Genomic DNA, 23,962 nt, shown 5'->3' with positions numbered 1-23,962 from the left:
TCCTTCCAATAGACCAAGGTGGTTTAAGATTACCTGATTTGAATGGATGCTTTAGAGCTACACAGTTAAGGCTCTCTCTCACACACACACACACACACACACACACACACACACGCACGCACGCACGCACACACACACACACACACACACACACACACACACATATGCACACACACATATATATGTGTATATATGGATCTACTTTTAAATACTGAAATCACATAAAATCAAAGACCAGAAAGCCAAGACCATAAAGCCGAAAGTTTATAAAACTGAATCTTCAGAAGCACAAATATTAAAATACCGTATAGGCTAATGAAGCACTTCTACTAAGCTTTAAATAAGATAATATCTCTTTAAGATGCTGTACTTTGTACCAAAAAAAAAATGACTGACATTTGTTTGAAGCTCTGGGAAAAATCAGAGAGCTGTATTTAACAGTGAAGTCTCAGAACAGTAAGGACATTTTGCTAATAGAAGGCTATGTATACCATTTAGAAAGAAGACTGAAATAAAAAAAAAACTACTGCTCTGTCTGCGGAAAAATAAGGTTTAGCTCTATCATTTCTCATTCATTTAGTATCTTGACAAATCCACCTGTAGCCAAACATATTATTAATGACCACATAACTATTATATCTAAGATGAAAAATCGAAGATTAATGAAATAATATGGAGGTGCTTATAAGTCTATTTATTATGCCTGTATTTGATATAATTTTTGCTGCTTGTATTTTCCCTGTGTAATTTGGTAATGAGTGGGTTACTTGCTGTTAACAAGGAAAGACTAGTGACAGGCTGGTTTAAAATGTATGGGGGGTTAAAAGCATGATTGCTATGGTTGTTTTTATTAATGTCTGAGGAAGCAAACTCATTGTTTGTGAAAGAGCTTACCTAATAAACGTTTTTAAGAAAGACTGTGGATTTTGTACATTTGAAGACTTTGCCGTGAGCTGCTGGAAGTGGTTTTTGCTGTCATTTACTTGGTTTGTTACTATACAGCTGCGTTCTTCTGTGTGGATTTTTGATTTTACTTTGCCATTATTATTCTGTTTAATTTCTAAAAAATCGTTGAAGGCATGTGACATGATGTGGCACTGTGTGTTTTATTTACTGACTGACAACGGTTTCAAAAGCAATGTAAAGTTTGTACTGTGTGATTTCGAAGTAGCTGCTATTAAGAGTATGTACGTAAATGTTAGCAAGCTGCATCAAATGGCTGTTTATTCCACTTTGGGCAAAACTGGAGGAAAGTGCAAAATCTAGGTTTACCTCCTTAGTATAATTCATCATTGAAATTTCAACTTTCTGTAAAAAGCTTAGTCACTCTAGCATTTCTGCTGGAAGTGGAGGTGATACCAATATTTAATGCTGTAAAGGAACTGTTCCCTATAGACGTGAAAGATCTATTAAAATATTTCTCTGATTAGTATGTTGGGAAAATAAGGAAATTTTCGACCAGAACTACATCTTTTGCTAGATTTTATCCACTATTTCCCATTACATTTTGGAGGATCTCTGATTTAAATGCCTTGTTTTTACCCAGGACGCAAAACTCTGTGGAAGCATGGCATAGGCAACTGAAGTGTTTACTAGGAGTTCATGCAACCGATTTATCTGCATTAATCTCAGCTCTTGTTAGAGGGCAAAATATGGTTGAAGAACTCAAGAGTACATATGATGGCAGGCTGTCCTCCCTCCCGTAAAAAAGGAAACTGTTCTGCAGGTATGCTCAATTCGAGAATTTGTTACAAAACAAGTTTAGTTATACTCCTGATTATTTTCTACAAGTAGTTCTGTGACACCCGTGCCCTGGCCCAGCAATCAAGGAGCCTCAATCCTCACCACTAATACCAGAGAGGGTGTCTCATATATGAGGAAAGGATAACAAATACACACAGTAAAGTGAAATTTCCCTTAAGAGCACACAGAGATCACAGCCAGTACAAGGATGGTTGATCCCTTGCTCTCCAGGTCCCCAGTAAGACTCCCCACTGGCACAGCTATAGGGTCCAGATCTCAGCCAGCTGGGCAAGCTAAAATCTCCAGCACCCTCTCTGTCCAACCAGTGCTTCGTCTCCCTGCCCAATAGCTGACACACACACTTTGAGTTAGAGTTTATACAACCACACAGACATTTCTGGAGAAGGCTGGCACAGGTTCTCCAGCTGTGCCCCTTTTACCCAGACTGTACGGTAGAAATCACTGCCACCACACAGCTAATACTTATCAGCTACTCAAAGGCCCTTAAAAGGATGTAATTATTACTGTGCAATATTATTATCCAATTGGTAGTATAGCCCAGCACTAAAGCTATAGGAGTGGCTTTGTACAATTTTACCAAAGGCATACAAGTACTCTAAAGAGCTTAAATTATCTCTACACAAAACAGCCACAGTTGAAAGTTTTTAAAATATTTAATAATAAATAATAAAACACAAGACAATACTTCTTACTACACAATGCTAGTCAAGAGTTCAGAGATCGCATAGAAATACTTAAAATAAATTAGTAGTACAGTTTTGACATCACAGAAAACACTTAGACTAATCTTTCTAGTTTCTAGCTATTTCTAAAAGAAAACACAAGTCTAAGATCACTTACATATGAGAGCAAGACAGTGCTGATTAGCTGGATAGCCTTCTGGTTCTCTCTGTTTAAATTGAAATTGCAGTTCTGATAAACATTACATGATTCTTACACTTCCATGGGTTCCCAAGTCACACAGAAACTGCATTTACATTCTTAACACCCAGGAAGAAACCAGAGCAATTAAAGACATTCCATATGTGAACGCTAGTAATTATTCCTTAAGTTAAAACAATAGGCAGGATGCTTCACTCCAGACTCATCAACTCCAAATTCTAACTTCAAAGGACAGACATAAAGTAATTTTAATTTCAAAGGACAGACAAGAAATGCTTGACTTAGCTTTCTTTACAGCAGTAGGCAATGTTGCTACATTGTTTTAAGTTCAACATTTCACAGCATATTCTTTCATTTAAGAAAACAAGTCTGTAGTTCAACATTCATATTTACAAACAACGGAATTATCTGCACAATTCTATCTGGCTAGGCTGGCAACCTTCACATTTCTTCACAAGTTCCAAGAGTGTTGAAGATGTAAGCAAAATCTAATTTTGTTTGGAAGTCTAAATTTGACATTTATTTTTAAAGGATATTTTCACAGTTACAAACACTTACATTTGATGGAAGTCCACTAAAGTCACTTTTGGCAATGTGTGTGCTGAGTGTAAGGAGAAAAATGAAATGTCAGCTTTCCAAAATTTGATATTTTGAGATTTTGGCATTTACAGTGTCAGGTTTGTGATATTTCAGTTTTATAAACATCAAAGTGGAACGTGATGGTGAAGGATGGGGTAGTTCAAAAGATAAAGAGAGAGAGAGTGGGATTTTGGATGCAGATCTTTAAGGAAAACAACAAGCATGCAGAATATTATATTCATAAAGTAGCAGTAGGTTTTCTAAGAACTAGGCCAGCATGAGAATGGAGAAAGGAGATGTTGCCAATAGAGATGACTGCAAGTAGGAGCACAGAAATAGGCAAGAGGGGGGCTTGGATTTACTGGAGGAAACAGCCAAAGGAACTAAGGTATTGGGAGTGAATAACTAGAGAGGGGGTGGTAATAGAGTTGGATGAGGCCAAGAAGATGTTTGGACTGCAAGCTAGAGACTGCTTTTCCTACCAGAGAATGATAGCAGAGTTTAGACGAATAAAGGGATCCTAGGTGAAAGACCTGATCTGGTAGAGCTTTAAGTTGAATCTAGAACAGAAGCTGCTGTTAAAAAAGGGATAATTTGTAGGGCATTAGACGGCCGTGCCATGGCCCAGCAATCAAGGAGCCTCAATCCTTACCACTAACACCAGGGAGGTTATCTCATAGAAGAGGAAAGGATAACAAATACACACAGTAAAGTACAATTTTCCTTAAGTGCACAAGAGATCACAGTCAGTCTGGGGCTGATTGCTCCTTTGCTCTCCAGGTCCCCAATAAGACTCCCCACTGGCACAGTTATATGGTCCAGATCTCAGGCTAGCTGGCAAGATAACCTCCAGTACCCTCTCTGTCCAACCAGTGCTTCGTGTCCCTGCCAAGGTAGCTGACACACCACACACACTTTGAGATAAGTACTTATACAACTTTACAGACACTCCTTGGAAAGGCTGACACAGATTCTCTAGCTGTGCCCCTTTACCCAGACTATACAGTAGTAATTCCTGCCACCAACAGCTTAATAATTCTCAGCTACCCAAAGGCCCTTAAAAGGGTGCAATATTATTATCCAATTGGTAATGTGACTATTCAGTCTAAGGCTTATTAGAGTGGCCCATTATGGTAACCTCTATAAATATGCAATGTACTCTAGAGCCTATCTCTACACAAACCAGCCACAGGTAAAGGATTTTAAAATATTTAATAATAAATAATTAAAACATAAGACAATACTACTACACCACAGGGATATCTAAGATTTCAGAGATCACACAGAAACTTAAAATAATACAGTAGGACAGGTCTGATGTAAAAAAAAACACTTAATCTAACTTTATAATCTTTAGCTAATCTTAAGAGAAAACACAGTGCTATAATCCTACTTACAGATATAAAGAGCACAAGCAGTGCTGGGTTGATGGACCAAGACAAATGCGTCCAGTCTCTCACTGAACAATAGTTTTTAAAACAGTAACAAACAGCTCTGCTAAGGCTCTCCCAAATTACATCATTTTGACACTTGAGTTTTCCCAGTATTCACATTACATCATCCTGATACTTAGTCTGGAGTTCCCAGGCAAACAAACTGCATTATTTAGCAAGCTAACACCTACTCAGAAAACTACAACAATAAAAGACATTTCATATGTACACTCTAAAAATTATTCCTTAAGTTAAGACAATAGAAAGAATGTGTTCAGCCAGATGCTTCGGCACCATTTTTTAGATAATTGTAACTTCAAAGACATTTGAAATGCTTGATTTGATTTTCCTTACAGCAGATGGCAATATTGCAACAATCTTGAAGTTCACATTTTACAGTGTTTTCTTTCATTATAAACACAAGCCTGTATTTTACATGTATTTATATAAATGATAGAATTATATATCACATTCTATTTGACTAGGCTGGCAGCCTTCACCCATCTTTCTCCAATCTTCACAGGGAATATAAAATATTGCATGATAACTATATGAACCAGTCAGATAAGGTTAGAAATGGTTGGGAAAAGAGACTGGAAAAGTGATTTACAAAGGAACAATGTGAAGACATATGCATGACTCCCAAGTATGTACAAATTCCAGTAGCTTTAATATTTTTGCTTGGAAATTTTTTCAGACTTATTTTAATACCCCCAAGCAGACTTCAAATAATTTTTCCTCAGGTAGATAGCAAACATTGGAGGGATGATGGCGAACAAAGGGATAAATGGGAGCATACATTTTGGGACTGGAATGAGTTAGATTTGAAAACTTCCCTACAGATTAATAGTAAGGAAATGTCTGTAACTACAGAAAGTATTCTTTGGGTTGGACCCTGAATCTGAATTGCCTAGAAATAATAATGCCTTGTTAAGTTTGATTTTGTTGACTGCCAAAAAAGGAATTACTAGAAAATGGAAATCAAAATCTAAACCAACTGCATTTGAAATACTGAATATTATAAATGAGATAAAATAACATAAACATAAATAGAAATTGTGAGAACAATACATGCAGAATAGTGTTCAGGAGAAGGGGGAGTGAGGTTTAAGTGAAGGTAGTAATTGAGCAAATTAAGTAATGCTGGATTGATGACAGTTGTAAAGGAAGAAATATATATGTGATGTATGTAATAGGAAATGTTAATATGATTTGCTTACTTCTCTGTTAATGTATGTTTGTCTGTGCCTTAAGTGATAGTTTAATAAATATGTTTAAAAAAGAAAAAGGCACACTGGGGACAGCAAAGATTGTAATGAGTATAAGAAAGCCTTTGAATGAGAGATACAGGCCATCCCTTCTGAAGCAAGTTAGCAAGCTTCTAGGAATCATTAAATATGACTGGCCAGAAGTATCTTCTTACTCATAAAAGTTTATTGTCTGTAGTACTCCAAATTAAATTATCAGGCTTACCTTTGATTGTCTCATCCCTTCTTTTCTGAAGAATAAGAAATAGAAACAGGTTGTTTTTAAAAAAAAAAAAAAAACTTTATCCAAAGATCGATAAGCACCATATAGCCATAAATATGACTTTTTTCTGATATGAGGACTACAGTCAAACAGCATGAGACATTGTAGCTGCTAAACAGTGGGTGGGTCCACTGGGCAAGCTTCTGACTGAATGAAAGACCAGGTATACAGTTGGTTATAAATAGAGCTCATGATAGGACAAAAAACATGGACTGTAATTGGTGGAGTAGGTTGGGTAATTGGATGAGCAATCATCTCATTCCATTGAGGTACATACTGGATCCCCCTAGAATGACACCAACTATTTAGCTAATTGTTGAAGCCAGTTATTGATATATTAACCTAGGCATCATTCTTGGTAAAACACAGATTTCCCTCATGACTAGAGTATTAACCTACATTTGCCACACACTTGGAAAGTTCTAACATGGCTGTTTACATGCCCTTCACTGTTTTGTGTTCCAGTTCATTCACTGTTACATTTACCACCACCATTTTGTAGTTATATTTACACTGTAAAGTGGTATTAGGGACTGATAACATCAGACATCCTGACATCCAAAATGAAACTGACTATAATCTTGTCCTTTCATATCCTTGTGAGTGGAAAATTCATATGCTTAACAACAGAGTCAGCAGTCACAGTTTTGTTATAGAGTATTTCGCAGAACAAGACTGGGAACAGTCTGACTCTTGGTGTGTTAATGCTGTAGGTGTGTAAGGAGGAGAAAGACTAGAGAATTTCCAGCGAGTTCTATTCTTACTTGTTGTAGTTGGCCTTGGTAGAAGTTCTTTAATGGCCTCAGTGTATGACAAGGGGGTCTCTTCATATACCACAATACTGAACAGAAGCAAAAATAACTCTATAAACACTCCACTGTGGAAGACATAATGGTAGACATAAGTGGGGAATGTGATAGGGGTTTCAGAGTGTTGGCAGTAACTACTGTTTTAAATTTAAAGGGTTATCTAATCACATACTGAAAGGCAAACTGCACAGACTATTAGGTGGCATTAGGCAGTCAACCAAGCAGAGTCCTATGAGTTCACTGGTAATGGTAGCTTTAATCTTAATGTAAAACATCATATTTTCTATCACGGCAATGTTTCCAGGAGTTTGTGATGAGAATGGCCTTCTGAATGCAGTGGTGATGTATGGCAGAATGATCAGCCATCTAGCATAGATTTGAAACACTGGAAATATATCATACATATCTTGCAAACCACTGTCTGGTTCAGAAGTGCACATATTCCATGGTACATTCCTTTTAATTCAGATAATTAAGAGAGATTTAATTTAAAGTTATGCCATTTTATTATTTTATCTTAGTATTTACTTTATTATGTTACTTGTAGAAAACTGTACTGCTTTTTTCTCCCCGGGCCTACTGTAAACGGATAATTAAGAAACCACAGATTCTGGATTGCTGTTCTACTAATTCACTACTATCAACACTGAGCTTCTCTCACCTGATAAGCAGAGACCATCTTATGCATATACTGAAATTCATCCATTTACACAAAAGTGAGCTTTCCACACAATCATACCACAAATATATATATAAACTCAGCTGTACATTTCCCATCCCCTCAAAAAAGAAAGAAATCCAGAGTATGCAGGCCAGAAAGACCACAGCGAGCTCATGTAAAACACAGACGTAGATTCAGATATTGGTAAACACAGATTTCGATTCAGATAATATTGGCACTCAAAAGGTCTTGTTTTGCCATAATGAAGTCTGAGCTGTGTGAAAGCTCAGCTGAGAGCAGTACTGGAGGGTATGTGCAGAATTTTATTCCCTACATAGAAAAACATAATACCACAGACATAGAAGAGTAAGACACACCTTGATTTCTACCTTAAACCAGGTGTGACAACAGTAAAGCACAACATAAGCAGACCTAGCAGGGCTAACCATAAAAGAGATTGCGATATATTTGTTAGATACTTAGCTGGAAAAAGACTATTGTATTTATGAGTATATATTGTAACCTAAAAATGTGATCTCTGTCTATAGTGTTTGTAGTATCTTAGGTAATTGTGAACCTACTTGGACACATAACCTCCACTGCTCTGAGAAGTAAGTTTAGATTTTGTTTACAGCATCTAATATTCAGCTGACCACTGCCAAAAATGCGAGCTATTGTTTAGTGCACCAGGCCAAAACAAAGAAATAAAGAAACAAACATGCAGTTTGTGTCCTTGCTACCATAGACAGGAGCAAAATTACAGCATGTGTACATGAAACTAAGGCTAACAGGATGATGTCTAATACAGTCAATAACAAAGCACATGCTCTAAATGTGCCTGCAAGAATTAGCAAGTGCCTCAAAAAGCTACCTTCCATTTAACAGGTGCAATTGTGTTCAGTTCTTTTCTGAGCGACAAAAACAAAGATACATGCATTCACTATCAATGCACACCAAAACTCAAAACACTGTATTAAAAAAGGTACATTTATGCATAGAGAGTTCCTTGCTAAGTTATCAACTCCTGAAAACCAGAAACCAAGAAACTTATTTAGTATTTGTTTGGCTAGGACCTCATGTGTGTGTACCAGGAAGGGAACAAAAAGTACAATTTGGAAAGCAGTAGAAACATGCCACTTCTTCGATGGGCCTCACATGAACTTTAATCATACTTTGACTTAGGAATGGGGTCCATTCCTGTCCTGGTATTAGAAACCCAAAAGATTTGGAGAAATTAAAAAAGGGAGATACCATTATATCTATTAATTACTAGGTCATATAAATATGAGGAGATTCCTCAAGATTGGAGACATGCACTTATTAAACCTGTCTTTAAGGGAAAGGGGGTTAGGACAAATCTGGAGTCATATAGACCATTAAGTCTACTTCATGATGTGCAAAAATAATGGAGAATGTATTATTGAATAAGTTATTGTCAGAATTGGATAGGTTGGGACTTGAAACCATACATCAGCATGCATATGTTGAAAATAGATCTATTACCACCTGTAACATGAAATTCTATAACAATATAATAACAGGTATGAATGAAGAATTGCACTGTAATATAATTTATATAGATTTAACTTCAGCAATTGACAGGGCCACACAAAAAACACTGATCAATAAATCAGAACGATTAGGAATTGATCTACTCTTGATAAATGGAGAAGGGCTTGGCTTACAAACAGGAAAGGGCAAGTATCATATACAGCAATTGGACGGGTGACATTTTTGGCTACTGTTGGGGTGTCCCACAGGGCTCTGTCCTAGCCCCTTACTTGTTTAGATTGTATCTTTCAGACCTAACTTTTTCATCTGAGGTTTTCTACAGTCTGTATGCAGTGTTACACATAAGGCGTATTTGCAAAAGAATTAAATTGACCATTTGGGCACAGGAGAATAATATACTGACAAATACATAAAAAAAACTAAGTATATGAGATTTAGGAGATATAAACTGAAAAGTAAACATTTAATACAGCACACAGTGATTGAAACTGTAGACTCATTTAAGGACTTGGGTATTGGGTAGATCCAGCTATGCGTTTTTCTAATCATATCGACCAATTGGTTAATGATAGTTATAGAACTATAGGTTGTATAAAAAGATTTATAAAGTCTAGGAAATCAGAAATCATGAAGTCATTTGTTAGTTACATTAGACCCAAACTTGAGTATGGAATAACTGTATGTAAACCTTATAAGAAAACAAGCAAACTGGAAAGAGTACATCAGAAATATAACAAGGGCATCCATAGATGTGAAAAATATCTGAACTTGTACAGTGTCTCTTATAGATATCTAAGATGAGATCTTATTCAGGTATATAGAGCATTTAGAGACCACTACCTCTGGGAATGTTTGGGGTTATCAAATAGTGGTAGAGAATCATCAGATAACCTATGTAAAAGATTCTATAGCAATGAGAACTGTACTAAATGGTTCTCTGAGAGAGCAGCTGATGCATGGAACAGACTAGTAAATTACATTAATGCAAATACTACTTTAGATATTTTTAAGAACAGCCTGGACACTTATTATGGGAACAAGTGCTTTGGTATTTGGCAAGCTAGAAGGGCATTTATGCCTATGCTTGAAATATTTGTATGCATGTATGTATGTATGTATGTATGTATTTATTTATGTATATAAAATCAGTGTTATCCATTTCAGCATCCCTCTCTGAATTTACAGTTGGTTCCTGGTCCCCAGTCTACAACCAGATGCTCATAAAATTGCATGTTATCTCCAATTAAATAAATATCTAAATTTGGTGTCTTCCATGCTGTATGATTTTTTTTCTTTTTATGGAATTTTCTGTATCAGAAGAACCCTTTATCACATTAACAAGCACAAGCCCTGATATTCATTAATAATTATGTTGGCTTTGTGCTAAGCCTACATGATTTAAGTGTGTTAGCAGTATGAGCAGCTGCCCTAATCAAATATATGCTGTTCATTGTCCCTACACATTTGCAAGCACCTCTGTTGGCCAGCAGTAGCATTTCTGGCCATGGGAAGGTGCTTCCAAGCACAGAATGTAAACAAAATGGCTTGCCTATAGGCCAACCTAAAGTACAAGCACATGCTGTCGCCCAGAAATATTAAGGGCAAGTACAGGGAAAGAATTCTGAAAAAGGGGAAGTGAAATGGGGCAATTGTATGCAAATAATACTGCTTGTACTGCATAACTAATTAAAAGGGGAGGGGAAATGGGGAAGTGCACTCGCATACTGTAGGCAAATGTGTTGAAGTGTCAAAGAAACATTTCTAATATAAATCCAGACATACTGATGTAATGCTGATTAGTGTCAATAACATGACTTATGTACAAAAATAAAAATGGACGTGCTCACAAAGGATGTCAGAGGGATAAAAAGCTGCAGTGTATCAAAGGCGAGTTAACGTGACATACATGTTAACAAAATGCTGAGTTAAGGCAACAGTTAGCAAGGTCAGAAGATACATTATGGGATGAATGCACAGAATGCAGTTATTGCATATGACATGTATACACAGGGAATATGTATATGTAACCTGGCACCAATGTTGTATTCACTACCTCAGCATGCATACATGAGAATTTACTTATGTATTTATTGATCTTTTTTTACCAGGAAAATCTGACTGGGTAATACCCATTTCCAGCGGAAGCCCTAGGAGAAAAGCTCCATTTGTTTACATTGCATTATACTTAGTGTCAAGTAATCACAGACTAGTTACACTTCTACACATACAGTAGTTACAAATACAGTACTTACATTTATACATTCTAAGGTTTTACAGAGACAAAAGATACTAAAGAGAAAGCCCACATGCCACTTAGTGGTCTGTACAGGCAGCAGTAATATTTAAAAATTGTTTTGTCATTTCTGTGAGATGTTGAGAGTATTATGTTTAAGAAGAGTATTTGGAAAGTATCTTAAGGTGAACACAGTCTTAACTCTGTGATAAGCATGTGCAGGACCAGGATTGGTTAAGATGTTTTTTAAGCAGTGGTTTAAAACTATTGAATTTGTCAGAGAGTTTTATTTGTGTGGGGATACTATTCCAGAGTTTAGCAATCCATTGGGAGTAGAGCACGTCTCCCGCAACATTATTTGACTTACTTGTAAGTTTTACGGAAGTCTAAATATAGATTAAGAGGGGAGCAGAGTGAGCCCAGGCATTAGCGAGTGAAAACAAAGTGGGTTGAAAATGCAAGCTGGCAAACAGACAGAGAAAAACAATCAGTGACTAGACTTAAAACCAGCCAACGATCTGCTTACAGAGATAAGTAAAAGGAAAAGGGCAGTTTAAAAGGCCTCTGTGCGAGTAGATAAAACTCTTGATTTTGTTGCTCTAGGACAGAGTTTTAGTAGCAGAGTTAGTGCACTATCCAGTTATCCTGACTAATGCTGATGCACAACAGTAAAACTTGCACTTGACTGTCGGACCAACTGTGTAATGGTAAGGAGGTTTCGATGGACTTTGAACTGCAAAGTCCAAGAGCTACCTGACCCCCCCCCCCTTACAATAATCAGTAAAACAATGACAAAATTAAGCTAAAATGCAGGGGTACAGCTCAGGAAAATAATGAAATATTGCTTCAGGACTGAACATGGTTACAAAAGTGTCTGGGGCAAAGGAGAAATAAACTTAAGGAAGGGAGAGAATAGACTGCTAAAAACAGTCAATGGAACCAAGTTACAAAGAGGGAGACCAGTTGGGCTGCTGTGGTATAAGAAAATTGAGCTGTTATAGTGGACAAAGCTCTTTGTTTTAGGTTGCCAAAATATTTACAATTTACATAAAAAAATCTATCACACAAACTGGTGGTCAAACTGCAAACATCACTGTTACATACATATCTATTTGCATGCAGGGACACTTCTATAAAAAATAAAAGCACAATTTTCTAGCTTAAAGAGGCATTTAAATGCACTTAGTCAATGGTGACTGTGCATAGGTACTGGCTCAGAACTGAAAGTGGTTTAAACTGTCTTGGGCAAGAAAAAATAAAAAAGGATGGGAGACCAAGTGTAACGTCCTTGATGGCATGCAGTTCCACTGAAGAAAGATATGAGGATATAAGTAGTGGGAGTAGCAAGTCTAGAAAAGCTGAAGAAGATATAAGAAAAAGAAATAGTTTGAGTAAGCACAGCAAGAGTATATCCCAGTGTCTGTTAGGAAGTACAGAGTAAAAGCTGACCAGCAGGATGTCTGTGGACGAGGATTTACAGACTGTACAACTATTGCTTGCAAACTAGGACACTGAAGCACTTATCTTCAGACTAGTCACTGGACAGGCTAAAATGCAAGCAGAAAAAACTGGCTGCCCCTAAGACTTAACTAAAGCACAAGGGCAGAGGTAGTACATAGTTTGTCCTAAATAAATGTTTGGTGGATTGATTGGACTCGGACTACCTTTTAGATGAGCCTGCTGTGTGTATGCTTTAGGGATGTTTGCAGTGAACACTACAACTCCCTTGCACCCCGCTGGAGAGAGATCAGGAAGGAAAGAACAAATGAACCTTGTAGCTGTTATGTCACGCATATCAGAAAGGAACATGTTTTTGCAAATAAATGTTAGTGACATCCATAGAAATGGGTTTATTATCTATACACATGTAATAATTGGATGGCGCAGTGGTGCAATGGTAGCGTTGTCACCTGATAGCAGGAGGGTCTCCGGTTCGATTCTCGGCTGGAGTGCCTTCTGTGTGGAGTCTGCATGTCCTCCCTGCATTTGTCTGGGTTTTTTCTGGGTACTCTGGTTTCCTCCCACATTACGAAGACATGCGTCTGGAGTGTTTCTCCCCAGGCATCTGCTGAAAATTCGCTTCTTTCCAAGTTGGACTTTCCTGGTTAATAAATGTTAAATAAATAAATAAACTAGCAAGTGTACATTCATGTAAATGGTAAATGATAACACATGATAACATAATAGCATTCAATGTACATAAGTGACAAATGACAACACAGATCAGATGACATTTCATGATGGCAAGTTTTCCATCAGTAATTTGCAGACATCTTAGACATTGAATAATTAAATATGCCAAGGTTATAGGTAGCTGAAGCTCAATTACTAACAGGATAGGAGGAGATGAGATAAAAGTGGTGATGTATGACCAGTCTATGGAAAAGTTCCTAGGAATAGATGGTATTTCTATGGAAGTTTAGAAGCTAGGAGGGAAAAAACTTCTAAAGATCCAGAGGGTTTTATTTAACTATTAACTAGTACCTGTACTTGTCACTGTAAATACCACCCTTGAACTTTCTTCCATCACCTGACACCGTCACTAAATACCACTACATACCATATGGCTTTACCTCTCTACAAACTCATCTCTCCCTCAGACTTAGCTCTTCTACCTCCCGTCTCTTATTCTTTCCAACTTAATCTCCTGCCCCTCTAGCAATTCTGCTCTCATACTACTCTTTCACTCCTAACTATCAAATCCAAATTCTCTAAAACTCCAAAAATGGTCATAAAAGGTTACTATACTCTAAACTTGACACTTTGTTCTCACTATACTCTGTGTCTCCCTGACACAATGCATTTCTCCATACAACGTCCTTTGCTGCAACAATGTATCTATCTTGGAAATATCGTGAACTAAGTAATGTGTTTCAATTACCTTGGAATCTAAAGATTGACTGACCGCCTCAAAAAACTCCAGCTTTACTCCGTAGCATACCGCCTACTCCGAGGTGATCTCTGCCTAACATATAAAGCTATGTCAAACCCAGAGCTGTTGGACATGCTACACCTAAAGGAATCCCAATCCCTCCAAGCTACAAACTCTAGGGACCTAAACATTGTTACCACAATAAACAGGACATGCTGGAGGGACAGATTGCTGTCCCAGAGACTTCCCATACTCTGGAACAGGCTACTCATCTATGTCAAGCAAAGTTCCTCATTAGCACTCTTCAAGAAAAATCTTGATGAGTGGATGGTAAATAGGAAATACACCCCTGGGATCACTTCTGTGTCTCTGCTCGACAGTGGCACAGGAAAATAACTTTCTTGGGTGGCGTAAGCCAGGAAACCTGGTTGGCTAGGCTTACATAGGCCCTTGGCCTAGTACCTACCTATGAACCTATGACCCTATGAACCTATGAACCTATGAACCTATGACATAAGACTTGTATATTGACATTTGAAGCTTGAAATTACTAGTCTTGTTATTTTTCTCGCTTATCATTTTGTATAATTGTGGAACTTTTCTCCCCAGGCCTCCACTGAAAAAGGGCGATAGCTCAGTCAGACTACCCCAGTCAATAAATGTCAAATAAGTAAATCAAATAAAATAAACAGTATTTTAAGAGGAGAAGCACCCAACATCCTGGAAGAAAGTGGTGGTGGCTGTAATACCTAAAGAGGGTAAAGACCCATCGGATCCAGTGTCATTCAGGCCCATTTCAATTCTAAACCATGATTATGAAGTGTTTATATCTATAATGGCTAAAAGAATAGCAAAGATGATGCCAAAACTGATAGATATGGAACAATGTGATTTTGTGGAAGGAAGGCAAATATTTGACAACATTAACAGAACACTGATGATCCAGAGGGAAGCAGAATATAAGAAAATGCCACTATCATTGGTGGGTCTTGATGCAGAGAAAGCATTTGACAGATTAAGATGGGAGTATGTGGGCAGGGCAATGGAAACATTTGCATTCCCTGATTTGGAATGCAGGCTAGAGATGGCCTTCCCTCTCAAGGACTGTTATCAGGGTACAGGCAAAGAAAAAGAAATAGAGGATCCTAAGTAAAAGGGGAGCACTGTTAGGGTTTTTAGTACAATCTAGAACAGAAGCTGCTGTTAAAAAAGGAATAATCAATAGTGGATACAAAATATTTCATGATAATCTTAAGGATCAATCTGAGGAGGTTAGAAAGGATTGGGAACAGATACTGGATAAGCCATTCACAAAGAAACAATGGGGGATATATGAATGTCTCCCAAATATGCAACAAAGTCTAGAAGATTTAGGATCCTTGTTTGGAAGTGTTTACACAGGTTGTTTTATACCCCAGGTAGACTCCAAATATTTTTTCATCATGTAGACAGCAAATGTTGGAGGTGTGATAGGAAAAAAGAGGTAATCTAAACATGGGCTAAACTCTTGGCTAGGCTTATAAGGGCCTCAGGGCCAGTAGCCTAGCAACCTCCTATGATCCTATGATTTGGAACATAATTTCTGGGAGTATCATGAGTTGGCAGACTTTACAGATTCCCTACAAACTACTCTGTCAGAGATACTGGGAGAGAAAACTGATGTAACTAAGGAAATGATTTTTTGAGCTATGATACAGAATCAGAATTGCCTAGACATAGTAAGGCCTTGCTGATGGTGGCTGCCAAAAAGGCAATTACTAGAAAGTGGAAATCAAAGTCTAAACCAACTGTACTGGAAGTAATGAATATAGTAATAGAGATAAAACAACTGGAATTAGGATCTTTAGAAAAGGAAAGGAACAAACTATGTGGAAAAAATTGTAATTGTGGAACAATGCATGTAGAGGAGGAACATGTTTTAAAAGAAAGCAGGATTTGAATGAGCTATATAGTGGTTGACTGACAATTACATGAGAGATTATAAGTGATATTTAATGTTCGCAACAAAATTATCTCAATATGGTTTGTAATGTAAAATGTTGCAACTAAAATTATGTCAATATGTTTTTTTCATTTATATAAATGTATTATTGCCTATGTCATACATGATAATTTAATAAAGATGTTCCTTGTTAAAAAAAAAGACAGGTTAAGCACATTAGTATATGCCAGTCAAGGCTGACAGAACTTTGTCTTGTTAATGCACAGTGAGTACTGTGATGTGCAGTGAGTCGTGTGATGCACAATGAGTACTGTGATGTAACATGAGTACGGTGATGCATGGTGAGTACAGTGATGCATGGTGAGTATTGTTGGTGCATGAGTACTGTGATGCACAGTGAGTACTGTGATGCATGGTGAGTACTGTGATGTACAGTGAGTATGGTGATGCACAATGAGTACTGTGATGTAAAGTGAGTACGGTGATGCATGGTGAGTACTGTGATGCATGGTGAGTATTGTTGGTGCATGAGTACTGTGATGCACAGTCAGTACTGTGATGTACAGTGAGTATGGTGATGCATGGTGAGTACTGTGATGCATGGAGAATAATGTAATGCACGTTGAGTACTGTGATGGAGGGTGAGTACCGTGATGTACAGTGAGTACGGTGATGCATGGTGAGTACTGTGATGTACAGTGAGTACTGTGATACACTGTGACTACTGTGTTGCATCAGTGAGTATTGTGTTGCACAGTGAGTACTGTGATACACTGTGACTACTGTGATGCACAGTGAGTACTGTAATGCATGATGACTACTGTGATGCACGGTGAGTACTCAGATGTACAGTGAGTACTGTGATGTATGGTGAGTACTGTGATGTACGTTGAGTACTGTGATACACTGTGACTACTGTGTTGCACAGTGAGTACTGTGTTGCACAGTGAGTACTGTGAGACACTGTGACTACTGTGTTGCACAGTGAGTACTGTGTTGCACAGTGAGTACTGTGAGACACTGTGACTACTGTGTTGCACAGTGAGTACTGTGATGCACGGTGAGTACTGTGATACACTGTGAGTACTGTGACACATGGTGAGTACTGTTATACACTGTGATTACTGTGTTGCACAGTGAGTATTGTGACACATGGTAAGTACTCTGATACACTGTGAGTACTGTAATGCATGATGACTACTGTCATGCACGGTGAGTAGTCTGATGTCCAGTGAGTACTGTGATGTACGGTCAGTACTGTGATACACTGTGGCTGCTGTGTTGCACAGTGAGTACTGTGAGACACTGTGACTACTGTGTTGCACAGTGAGTACTGTGTTCCACAGTGAGTAATGTGATGCACGGTGAGTACTGTGATACACTGTGAGTACTGTGACACACAGTGAGTACTGTTATACACTGTGAGTACTGTGTTTCACAGTGAGTACTGTGATGCATGGTGAGTACTGTGATACACTGTGAGTACTGTGACACATGGTGAGTACTGTTATACACTGTGATTACTGTGTTGCATAGTGAGTACTGTGACACATGGTAAGTACTGTGATACACTGTGAGTACTGTGTTGCACACACTGTGAGTACTGTGTTGCACAGTGAGTAATGTGTTGCACAGTGAGTACTGTGATGCACGGTGAGTACTGTGATTCACTGTGAGTACTGTGACACACGGTGAGTACTGTTCTACACTGTGAGTACTATGTTGCACAGTGAGTACTGTGATACACGGTAAGTACTGTGATACACTGTGAGTACTGTGTTGCATCAAGAAGCATGAGAATTCACTTATTTTCCTCCCCATACCAGGACTACCATCGGACTGATTATTTGTTGATTAGTAACTTGTTAATTAATAAGATGAGCACAGCAGAGATAGCCCCAGAGAGTCTCTCAGATCACAGCTGGGTGGTTCTAGACTCTGTACTAATTTCTTTGGGGTACAGATGGAAAAGCAGTTTGGGGGTGAAGTTGCTCCTGGTCAACAGACTGGACTTGCTACAGCAGCTTTTGCAAAATATCAGTCATTAGTGATAAAAGAATGGAAAGGGAACTAGGTTAATAAGCAATAAATGGGAACAGTTTAAGGAAGATTTCACCAGTATGATGTAAGAATTAAACAATAAAACGGGGCTCCTACAGTTTAAGGAAGATTTCACCAGTATGATGTAAGAATTAAACAATAAAACGGGGCTCCTACAGTTTAAGGAAGATTTCACCAGTATGATGTAAGAATTAAACAATAAAACGGGGCTCCTACAGTTTAAGGAAGATTTCACCAGTATGATGTAAGAATTAAACAATAAAGCGGGCTCCTACAGTTTAAGGAAGATTTCACCAGTATGATGTAAGAATTAAACAATAAAACAGGGCTCCTACAGTTTAAGGAAGATTTCACCAGTATGATGTAAGAATTAAACAATAAAACAGGGCTCCTACAGTTTAAGGAAGATTTCACCAGTATGATGTAAGAATTAAACAATAAAATGGGGCTCCTACAGTTTAAGGAAGATTTCACCAGTATGATGTAAGAATTAAACAATAAAACGGGGCTCCTACAGTTTAAGGAATATTTCACCAGTATGATGTAAGAATTAAACAATAAAACGGGGCTCCTACAGTTTAAGGAAGATTTCACCAGTATGATGTAAGAATTAAACAATAAAACGGGGCTCCTACAGTTTAAGGAAGATTTCACCAGTATGATGTAAGAATTAAACAATAAAACGGGGCTCCTACAGTTTAAGGAAGATTTCACCAGTATGATGTAAGAATTAAACAATAAAACGGGGCTCCTACAGTTTAAGGAAGATTTCACCAGTATGATGTAAGAATTAAACAATAAAACGGGGCCCCTACAGTTTAAGGAAGATTTCACCAGTATGATGTAAGAATTAAACAATAAAACAGGGCTCCTACAGTTTAAGGAAGATTTCACCAGTATGATGTAAGAATTAAACAATAAAACGGGGCTCCTACAGTTTAAGGAAGATTTCACCAGTATGATGTAAGAATTAAACAATAAAACGGGGCTCCTACAATGGGATGGAAATATATGTTTATAATGTAGCGGCTCTTCATGAAACAATATGTAAATACTGGCTTCAGAAACTCATTGCTCCTGAGCACCATCAATAGCGTAAACATAGATGCTGGAGCTATATAAATTTCTCTGAACAGCAGAAATGGGTCAAATACTGGTACATTGAGTAAAGCAAATTCAGATCCTTAAATTATTAACCCACAGAATGAGGCAAAGGAAGCAAACTGACACTATACTACGCCGAAATGTCAACCTGGTTATGGAAACTATCTAGCAACATTTATAACAGCCTTCAGCCAGACTCTGTGAATAGCAGTGGCTGCAATTTAATAAGACTTTCCTTTGGGCACAACAGAAAAGCCCAGCTAAACAGATGCTAAGTCAGGAGCTGACAACAGGGGAAATAAGGCAAGCAATCCAAGCACTGAACTTGAAAATCATCTCCATTACCAGATGGCATTCCCACAGAGAAATTTAAAATGTTTAAAACTGTCCTATGCCCTATTCCCCTAACTTTCCTTATGAAAAGTAAAGCAAATTACACCTTACTCTATCAGAAAAAAGTAACCAATAGTTTTACATTTCACAAAGAAAGCAAGGATTTATTGGAGCTCTTTCATTGTTGCTTCCTGTAGAGGTCAAATTTCTAGCCAGACATTTGCAAATTGTCTTTAAAAAGATATAGCTACAATTGTTCATGATATGCAGCATGGGTGTTTAGGGGGCATACCAGGCATCCACAGAATGTTCTACAATCTTCAGGAAATCAGCCATCAGCTACAATATCCTGATTAAGTCCTTTTATATAGATTTTAACAAGGTGTTTTGACTCCCATCACTGGGATTATCTATGGCATGTCTCAGAAAATATGAGACTTCCAAGGGTGTGGCCAAGACGTTTAGCAGCACTGTTTTTTTAGTCTTACTTCATTCTAATTTCTCTGACAGGATTTTTACTAAAAACTTGATGGATTTATAGTCGCACATCTCCTGAAAGCTTTACTACAAAAAAGTGATACGTTTGAAACTCTTTTAACTGCTTTTTCCTGTCAAGAAAGCTACAAAGAACTAATTGTCTCAAAATGAGCTACTCTAAGCCCAGTGTACAGGACAATACTATGAAGCAGACATACAGGCTATACTAAGTAACATCAGTGAGTTATCTGTAAAGATATATAAATTAGAGAGCAAATGGACAATAATTTTAAATAGGAATGTAAAAAACAAGTTGAAGTGCTGAGTGAATCTCTTAGACTGCAGTCATCACAAATCTTGAGTGTAGAAAAGGCAATGTCTGATTTTTATGGAAGATCACTTGAAAATTAGAAGAACAATGAATGTCTTCTGAAACAAAACAACTTATTCCAGGAAAAAATAGAAGAATTAGAGAACATATCTAGAAGGAATAACATCAGGATTCATGGGATTCCTGAAAAATAAGTGAGACAGTATGATTCAATTCCTTAATACCTGGCTGCCTAAAACATTGAACCTGCCTGAAGATTTTCCTTTGGCATTGAAAGGGCACATAGATCACTTTCTAACTCATCTGTAAAAAAAAAAAAAATAAATAAAATAAAAAAAAAAAAATACCTTCACCAAGTTCAGTGATTGAGTGATTTTTCTCAAGTCAAAATAAGGATTTAGTCTTGAAAGCTGTATGGACTAATTATACAGTTAAAATAAAAAAAAATACTATAAGATTTGGCAATGGCAATTCAACATTAATGATGTCAAAGAGAAAAGCAGGTGTGCCACTTCTTAAAAGCTTAAAGAAAAACAATATTAAAGCACAAATCCTGTTTCCATCAAAAGTAAGGATTCACCTTCTAAAAGGAAAGAAGATTTTGAACACCTTGCAAAATGTTGTGACTTTATACAGGAAAATAAAATCCTAGAAAAAAAATAATAGAACACATGGACTGGAATCTATCAACTTCTTTAAAAAAATGCAATAAGAGATGGTTGTTTAATGGAAGACAAAAACAGTAAAAAAATAAAGGACAAATAAAAATCAATGCATTTCTTACTAATTTAAAAAAAAGTGCTTGAATACTTATGAATAGATGCTGAATATTACTTTTTACAAGGTAAATATCATTTATTTATTTATTTATTTATTGATATCCTTCAAATGGTCACTAGTTTCCTCTTAAAATGTTAGAGTTTGATTCTTTTAGCAATGTATGAAATTAAAATCACTTATTTTCATTTAGAGTTTAAAAGCTTAACTGATTTATTTTATTAAAATTTAGTCATTATTACGATTAAACTTATGTTAGGTGCACGCTTTCTGAGTTTTTGGCATAACTGAGTAATGTACTATTCAATATAATATAAGATGCAACAAATGACACTAAAGAGGCATTTCAAGTTACATTCTGCGTTCTTAAAATGGTCCAGTAGTGTGCTACTGATAGTGTACTTGGTATGCAGTGGCACCCAGGAAAGATATACTACGTTATAAACAAAGTATAAAAATATAGCTTTTTGTGTACATAAAAATTACCATTGGAATTATATCAAATAATTACAGTAACATTCACACTTTTACAAGTTAATCCTGGATCACACATAAGTGTCATTCTTTTAATGGAAGTTTATATGTTATGCTTCTTTTAAAAATGACAGTCTCTTTTAGATTAACCATCTCATACAAATAGTGCTTATTAAATCATTAAATGTTATTTCTTGGAGTGCAGTGGCTTTTTGGTGGTTGGGATACTTTGGGATGGTTTCTGTTGTTTTTCTTTGTGGTTTGGAGGGGTTTGAGGGATTGACGTGGGTGTGGGGGTGGCTTGGATTCACATGCAAGTATTTTTGTGTGAATTGTAACTGATGGACTGTTCATTCTCAAGCCCTTATCATAAAAACCAGCTTGAAACAACTTAGAGTCATGAGCACTTTTGTGATGCTACAAGAGTTGTGAAAATTCTAAGAATTGTCCAGGTTACTTCTTCCTGTCTAAAAGTAAAAAAATCATAATATTTTGAATCATATGCTAACATGTCAAAGAATACAAGCTAGATATTAAAAAAAAGACAGTCCGAGTAACCAAACAAAGCCAACTGTGGGTAAATCCAGCATTATGCACACCAAGCCATGGGTTATTGCTATTATACAATGATGTTATTTAAGAAAAAAGTTACTTTTCTTAAATAATGTCCTTGTACAATGGTGCTGCACTGTTCTTCTGCATTTTTCCTTGGTATCCTGGGACTTTTTTGATGCACTGCGCATGCGTACGGGACTTTCATTCCCATGCTTATGTAGTACTTCAGTGCTATGCAAAGGAAGCAACGGAGAAAGGAAGATGTCCTTTGCTTTTTTTTGTTTTTTAATTAAAAAAAATTAAATTGGGAGACATTCAACATACAGGAGAGATGGAACAGAAAGAATATAAAGATCATCATGTATGTTTCTCCAGTTTTGCATAACATACTTGATTATCCTTGGATTTTTCTCTGCCCCATCTGTCTCACTCTTTTGTTGTCTCTGGTTTTTGAAAGTTTATTTAAAAAAATAAATAAAAAAGTAGAGTTTCCATAGAATATTTTAACAAAAGAAAGTCTGGGTGACAGAGTGCTTGTTTTTGAATGTTAATGGCCAGTTATTGTATAATACATAGTTCTCAATGCATGCTACTGATAATGTACTTGGCATGCAATAGCATGCAGGGCAGTTATATTATGTTATAAACAAAGTATAAAAAAATATAATTATTTACATATATAAAAGTTATCATTGGTATGTAATCAAATAATTAGCATAACATTCACACTTTTACAAGTTATACCTGGATACACATAACCATTATTCATTTAATGCAAGTTTATTTTCTATGTCTCCTTTAAAAAATGACATCCTGCTTTATATTAAACATTTCATACAAATAGTGCTTACTGAATCATTAAATTTTGTTTCTTTAAATACAATAGCCTTTTAATGGTTAAAATACTTTGAAATGTTTTTACTAGATTTTAGTGGTTTGCAAGATGTGAGATGGATGAATAATGTAGAGGTGGCCTAGATTCACTCATGAATGTTTTTGTGTGTTTTTGTGTGAACTATAGCTGATAAATTGTCCATTTGTAATCACTTGTTATGAGGGTCAGTTTGAAGCAGCTTAATTAAAGTCATGAGCACTTTTGTGATGCTGCGGGAGTTTTGAAAATTCTAAGAACTATCCAGGTTACTTCTTCCTAGCTAATAGTAAATAATCATAACATTTTGAACCATATGCTAAGATGTCAGAGAATACAAGTTAGATAATAACCAGAAGACAGTGAATTGCATTCTAAACTACTGTCAGTTATGAAATAGCTCTGAATGCTTGCAGTACACCAAGAGGACAGTTTATAGCCTAGCCTATAGAATATGTCGGATAAAAATTTAGGATTGTGTTTCTCTGTTATTGTCTCTTTTTAATGATAACAAAACGTAATATCTCAGAACAATTACTTAAGAAATGTTTGAATCTTAAAAGGAAAGATTTATCAGATGTTTTGTTCAGTTACTATTAGAACATTTAAGGGAAAATTGGACTGATTCTAACAGTCACACTAGATTAAAGAGTATCAAACATATAATGGTAAATATAAATTTTCTATTATATGATACTCTACACTAGGATTATAGCTCAAATATAAACCCTAGGAATAATAGAGAGAGATCAGAATATGTAA

This window comes from Protopterus annectens, chromosome 3.part1, assembly GCF_019279795.1.
Source record: "Protopterus annectens isolate FY-2018-M chromosome 3.part1, PAN1.0, whole genome shotgun sequence".
In the NCBI taxonomy this organism is placed as follows: Eukaryota; Metazoa; Chordata; order Ceratodontiformes; family Protopteridae; genus Protopterus; species Protopterus annectens.
The sequence above is the reverse complement of the archived record's forward strand: the minus strand, read 5'-3'. Positions refer to the sequence as shown.